The sequence below is a fragment of the Dermacentor variabilis genome, chromosome 6 (genome assembly GCF_050947875.1).
Source record: "Dermacentor variabilis isolate Ectoservices chromosome 6, ASM5094787v1, whole genome shotgun sequence".
Taxonomy (NCBI): domain Eukaryota; kingdom Metazoa; phylum Arthropoda; class Arachnida; order Ixodida; family Ixodidae; genus Dermacentor; species Dermacentor variabilis.
Genome location: NC_134573.1, coordinates 163,247,155 through 163,253,246, shown reverse-complemented (window position 1 = coordinate 163,253,246; position 6,092 = coordinate 163,247,155). Strand labels below are relative to the sequence as shown.

The window sequence follows — 6,092 nt, the reverse complement described above, 5'->3', positions numbered from 1 at the left end:
CAACTTGCGCAATTCTGCACTAATATTTCGGTGCCCTTAATAGCCCAACAAAAAGTGGTGAAATGGAAGAAGCTGTTTGGATACATTGCTGAACAAACAGGGACGTGCTGTTGGACGAGCCTCTGCTGTACAATGGCATCAACATACAATTTGCATGGTGAATCCATAAAGAAGACTTATAGAGGCGAGATCACGTTGGAAGTTCTCAAACCCGAATTTCCACGCACCTTGCCTAATTCATTCAGAGGCTTACTAAGCTACTGATCTGCTTTCTAAGTGCATCCTCAAATACAGCTTGTAAGGCTGAGCCTATATATTAAGGGCTGGTGTCGTCAAAGCTGTAATTTCTTATCCAGAGCATACGCACTTGCAAACGCAGTCTTCAGTCTCCTCATGAATGTTTACGCGTCGCTGTCGCACGACCAAGATGTGAGCCTCTTTATCGAGCCATGATATCGCTGAAACTACGCTGTGACCTCGCAAAGTTGCTTCGTTCGGACGCAGCGAATAATCTAATCGCACCAGCAGAAGAGCGCCGATCGTCTCGCTCACGGTCCCGATTTGTGTACTGTACCCTCAGTGATGCAGCACAGACTGCGCCCCCCACCCCAAAATAAAATGCCCCGCACGAAACGTAGTAGTAACTACCCGCCTCACCGCTCTAGTTAGAGACCACAACGAAGCAGCAGCAAACAGGCGGCCATGCGAGCAAGCAAACCTGTCAGAATAAACGTTCAATTTGCGCGGCCACCCCATGACCAATGAAAAGCGACCGGAAGTGACGGCCGACGCTGTACCATCACTTCGGCGCGCGGCAGGACGGGAAGGCGGAAGCTGCGCCATCATGCTCGTTTTCGCGTGCGTTCGCGTCGCGCGCTGTGCGAAGTAATTTTAAACGTGTGATTAGTTTTGCGCGCGGGGTAGAAGAAGATGTGGCCCATGCTTTGTGTATTACTCGTGCCCCACTTCAAAGCAAAGCGTTCGTACGCACTGGAAGATGGATCCACGAAGGCTGAAACGAGAAGTTGCAACGTGCCCGGTCGGTAGTACTGGCATGATGGAAACTTTCAGGCAAGTGCCCGTTTATTTGGTATTTGTTTTGTTCGCTTTAGAAATATGTCACTGTGATCTCGTAGCATAATTCATAATTCGCTAATGTAAGAGCAAGAGCAGCTGCACTCCTACTAGGGCAAGTTAACTACCTCGATCGCGTCCCGTGTGACTAATGTTTGTCAAATCTACATCGGGCGTGGTGCGCCTGCATAGTTACGCTTTGTTTCTCAGCGCTTGAACGTTCATTGATGTGATTCTCTTGTGCGTTCAGCGCCTTGTAATACGGTCGTTCGCACTTCAGTTAAATGTGGTCGACCACTTTTGCGCTGCGTAGAAAAAGGACTGGCCTAGCCACCTTTCGAAGGAACCGGCGCGGTATTGGTTCTCCCTGATGCGGTCGCGTGCTGCTGTTGCTGCTTGCCGGACGCCTTCAGCATTTTTTCGGCTCGCTTTGTCTGTGCGTGTGCGCGTGCTCGCGCTCGGCTTGATTTGTGTGTGCGTGCGTGCGTGTGTGCGCTCAGCTCAGCTCGCTTTGTGTGTGTGTGTGTGCGTGCGTGCGCTCGGCTCGCTGTGTGTGTGTGTGTGTGTGTGTGTGTGTGTGTGTGTGTGTGTGTGTGCGCGCGTGCGTGCGTGCGCGCGCGCGCGCTCGCGCGTTCAGTACATGCCGGTTTGTATGGGCCGGCGTGTTTGCGCGTGTCTAGTGCGTACGTGTTTTGTGAGTGTGTTGTCTGTGGGTCGCAGTGTGTGCGTGCACGTGTTAGCGTGTCTGCCTGCATGCATGTATGTGTGCTTGTTTGTGTTCATCAATGTGCGCGTGCGCGCTTTTGTGTCTGCGCTTTGAGAGTGCGTATACTTGTGTGTGCGTGTGGGTGCGTTTTGTGTGCGTGCGTGTGTATTGCATGAGGCCGGCAGAGTTTTACTCGCAATAAAACTCTTCCGATTTGGTGCAGCGAATGTTCCCGCCTGAAAGCCGAGTTTGGTTTCAAGCCACCCTGGACAACTGCTGTAGAGGCGCCGTTTCTCGGGAGGACCAGTGGGAAGACGCCAAGTATACGCTTCGTCCTTTTTCCTCCCATGCACTGATAAATCAATAGCCTTGTTTTTTATTGTGAAAGGAACGGTACATCCAGAGCATAAATAAATGATTAAGAAATCTGGTAGTGTGTTTTAAAGACGTGGATTTCCCATTAGCCCACATTTCTTTTGATGCAGACAACCGCTGAAATTGTTAGCGGCAGGTTATTCGAGACGTTCTACGTATATAGCAATTGTCTTCAGGAGCTTTAATGAATTTTGAAAATTTGAAGCGTTGTGCTTTAGAGGTATCATATACAAGCTTTAGGTCTCCGAGTAATTTGCATGCCCTTCGAGAGCTGTCGCCTATAGCCCTATTGAAATTCGTAACTACAGTTTGGAGCACTGGGGAAGCTAGAAGGCTTGTCCTGGCTCTCGAGAAAGTGTTTAAGCTGGTGGTGTAGGTTGAGGAGTTTGGGGTTGGTAACACAAAGGATTTTTTATGCCTTAGCAGTAGGAGTGACACAGGATAAAAAAAATGTATGTGTGTCAAGCACAGGAAGCTGCTCATATTGTAGAAGCATGTGTGTGCGTGTGTGTGTGTGTGCGCCCATGCATGCGTGCGTGTGTGTGAATTCTCTCCTCAAAAGGGAGTATGTGTGTAAGTGAGCTATTTCATTGCTGGTCTGTTTGCCAAGAATTGGCAAGAAAACACAATAATCAATTTAAATTGAAATAATAAACTTCAAAGCATACTGGCGACAGCAGCATACAAGCATGCAGCTGTGTGACAATCTTAATGCATGACTGCAACATCTGGAAGGAGGCTTGCTTCTTCAGTAAGCAGCACAAAGTCCATATTCTTGGCTTTTCTCGTTCAAACCAAAACGAGGCTCATTGCCAATGATCTTGTCTTTTGCTCTAATAGCATTTGTTTATCTTGTACTTAGAGCGTCGTTTCTCGCAGGTCATGCAGATGGTAGCAGCAATTTCACAATGCCCAGCCTTGGCGCCCCCCATCAAGAGCAAGCCACTTGCGTTCGCCTTCAGACAGATGGTTAATGTCTTCTTGAAAGCGGTTGAGAAGACAACATTGTAAGTAGATATAGTTGTGTAGTGTAATATAATAAGTCAAGTTATAATTTAAAACTCAGGCTCCTTGGCCGCCTAAGCTTGATATGATGTGCAGTTGTGTGTGGTTGTAAATATTGCCGATGGTACAGTCCATACTGCAGGTATGACTGCTGATCCAAAGTATACATTTGCATTTTCTTGATGGTCTTTCATAATGAGGATTTTCTTTGTGCAAGAATATTCACAGAATGCCGGGGCATTGTAGCATCATATTCTTTATTGTGCATTCACTGCTAATTTCGTATGACCTTCCTGCTACCAATTTATTTGCAGGAAAGGAATATTTGTTTACTCTCTGCAATGAGCTTGTTATTTGCTCATTGCATTACACTCTTCTACCGTTAATTTATTCCCATATAATTATCAAAACCTTGAAATTTCAGCTGTTTTTATTTTGAATACAATATCAAAATCAAAATGCACCGGATTGCAATCTAGACTGCAAGGGATTTGAAGAAATTACAAGAAACCAGGACCTCTCGAGAGCGTTAAAAAAACGTTTCCGCAGGTAATGTGCCTAATTGTACTGAGCTAGCTGCTCACGAAAATTGCAAGCATATTTCATTTCACATAGTTTTGCAGGATATAGCAGGCCTATCATAGTCTCTGAGCACAACCTTACCTCATTTGCATCATGAAAATGTCTCGTGCTGAATTTGGGACAAGTTTTGAAAAATGAATGTATCATAATTTTGAAACTACACAAAGTATTGGTTGAGGCTAGACAGTTTTCAAACAACTTGACCATGTTGAACTTAGCCATTACAGGACGGAAAAAAAAACATGCACAGGAGCACTCATTCAATGAAATGTGATGCTTGTGGTTATTTTCCACATGCAAAATGTACTTTTAAGCGAGAGAGGGCAGGTAGCCAATTTACAACCATTGTGACTCATGCGGGTAGTAGCAACACAGGATGAGAAATGGTTGTGTCTCTGAGGTTCATTGAATATGTGAAAACTCATATACAGTACACCCCCCCACCCCCTATGAGGGGTAACCGTGCAATATGTTTTGGGCAAGAAAAACGATTGTTCTAGGAGACAAGAAATTTCAGGCTCTAGTTGAGAGGCTACAGAAAGAAGGACCATGTAAATAGTCACAGATTAACATAAACTGCATCGGAGTGGCATCACAGTTTAGAGCATGAAGTGGGAGCATGAGGAAGGATCATAAGTTTAAATAAGGGAATACTACTTGTCAGTGCATTGCCAAGCTAACCCATTGAAAGAAGGGGGCGTGCTCTAAGAAAAATAGTTGATCACACATGCTAAATTTTCGAGGAAAGTATGCCAAAATGCCCATTCTTACTAAATTAATAAATAAGAAATACACGATAAATTTTAGGATGCAGAAAGTGTCTAATAAACTGCATTGTAGAGTTGGATATTGTTGGGCTGGATGCATGTATTTCAGGGCAAATGAGAATGCCAGTGGGGATTCCCTCATTTTCATTTTGTGTGCACACTCTGTAAAACAGTTCTCTTTGTCTCCTAGTGTAATAGTGTTGTGTAAAAACAGTCATTTTTAATGCCTTGTGCATTTAACTCTTAATGTGCCATATCCCGTAAGCTTCTCACCTGCAGTACTTATAAAGTGTAATGCAGATATATTGCAGATTTCATAATGTCAATTTTGTATTAAGGTCACATACACACTCTTGGACAAATGTCTGTTGTTGAGAGATGTCATTGGTAGTCTTTAAACTTTATTCACTCTTATTTTCTATGGTGAAAAGGCTACTGTAAATTTATGTTTTTGCTGCTGTATGTACCTTGTGTTCACAATGACATAGTGGTTTAGCATTCACCGTAACATGCAATTCCTTAATTTGCAAAATAGAAACTTCTCCTACCTTTCACTTGTCTTGTGCCTGAGCGGTGCATTCTGCCCAGTCACATTAATTATCATTTTTCCGCAAAGTACGTGTGTAATTGCACGGGCTGAATTCTCATGATTCTCTTCTTATTTTGCTAATGCAGGATGCAAGATTCCAGCAATGCCATGCGCTGCATTTATTGGTCAAGATGCTCAGAGAATGGAGTCCCTGCACCTCGTGGTTAACCGTGAACATTTCTTGTTCTTTTGGAAAGCTAAAGGCCATTTGCTGCATCACTTGCATTTTTGCAGCTCAGATGTGTACTATATTTTTCTAATTTTGAATCAATATTGGCTGTTCAGTATAAAAAATGACGTACAGCGTGAAGGACAAGGACTGCGAGAGACACACTCCACTGACTTTCAACAATATTTTATTGCGTTGCCACATCGTGTGTGTATACACAGAGGGGTCATGCGCAGAAAATGAAAGCCAGTCGCAAGGGGTGTTCTAACAGCAAGTCATTGTAAAAAGAACATGGTCACTTGAAAAAAAAAACATCACAATTTCTATCTGTTTAGATACAAAATTTCACTAGGGGTCAGCGTGATAGAGGGGCCACTAACGCACACACTACCCAGTTTTCTGGTGAAATCAGCTTCAATAATTTACCGGGTGAGCTGTGTCTCGCTGAAACTTCCGTATCTTAAAGAGGGGCATGCAGCCGCAGTCTCGGCAATGAATGCCCAAGTGGCCTTGAACAGTGTTATTGACGTTGTTATAGTGCTCTCTTAAACGATCATTTAGGCGCCTGCCTATCTGTCCAATATATTTACTGCCTCAAAATGGGAATTTGGGAAACCACATTCGTTGCACACATCGCAAAACGTTTTCTGTGCCCGGCAGAGCAACAACTCTGACGTGATTCAGGCGCGTTTACACACTTACAGAGCCTTGCCAGCTTTTCCGGGGCTGAGAAAAGGACTGCGATTTCTGTAGGTTCCCTAATCTTTTTTAGCCTATGGGAGACATCGTGAACATACGGTAGCACTGCAAACCTGTGTCTTTCAA

The 6,092-nt window shown here is 44.4% G+C and overlaps 1 long non-coding RNA gene across 2 annotated transcripts; it reads left to right on the top strand.

Moving 5' to 3' along the window:
- Positions 1-775: 775 nt before the first annotated feature.
- On the top strand, positions 776-5,742 carry LOC142585641 (uncharacterized). Of its 2 annotated transcripts, none has more exons than XR_012829112.1 (3): positions 776-1,071; positions 2,004-3,162; positions 5,185-5,742. It is a non-coding gene; the product is annotated as an uncharacterized LOC142585641 (long non-coding RNA). The 2 variants fall into 2 exon arrangements; XR_012829113.1 differs by having other exon boundaries at positions 814-1,071; positions 3,035-3,162.
- Positions 5,743-6,092: the final 350 nt, after the last annotated feature.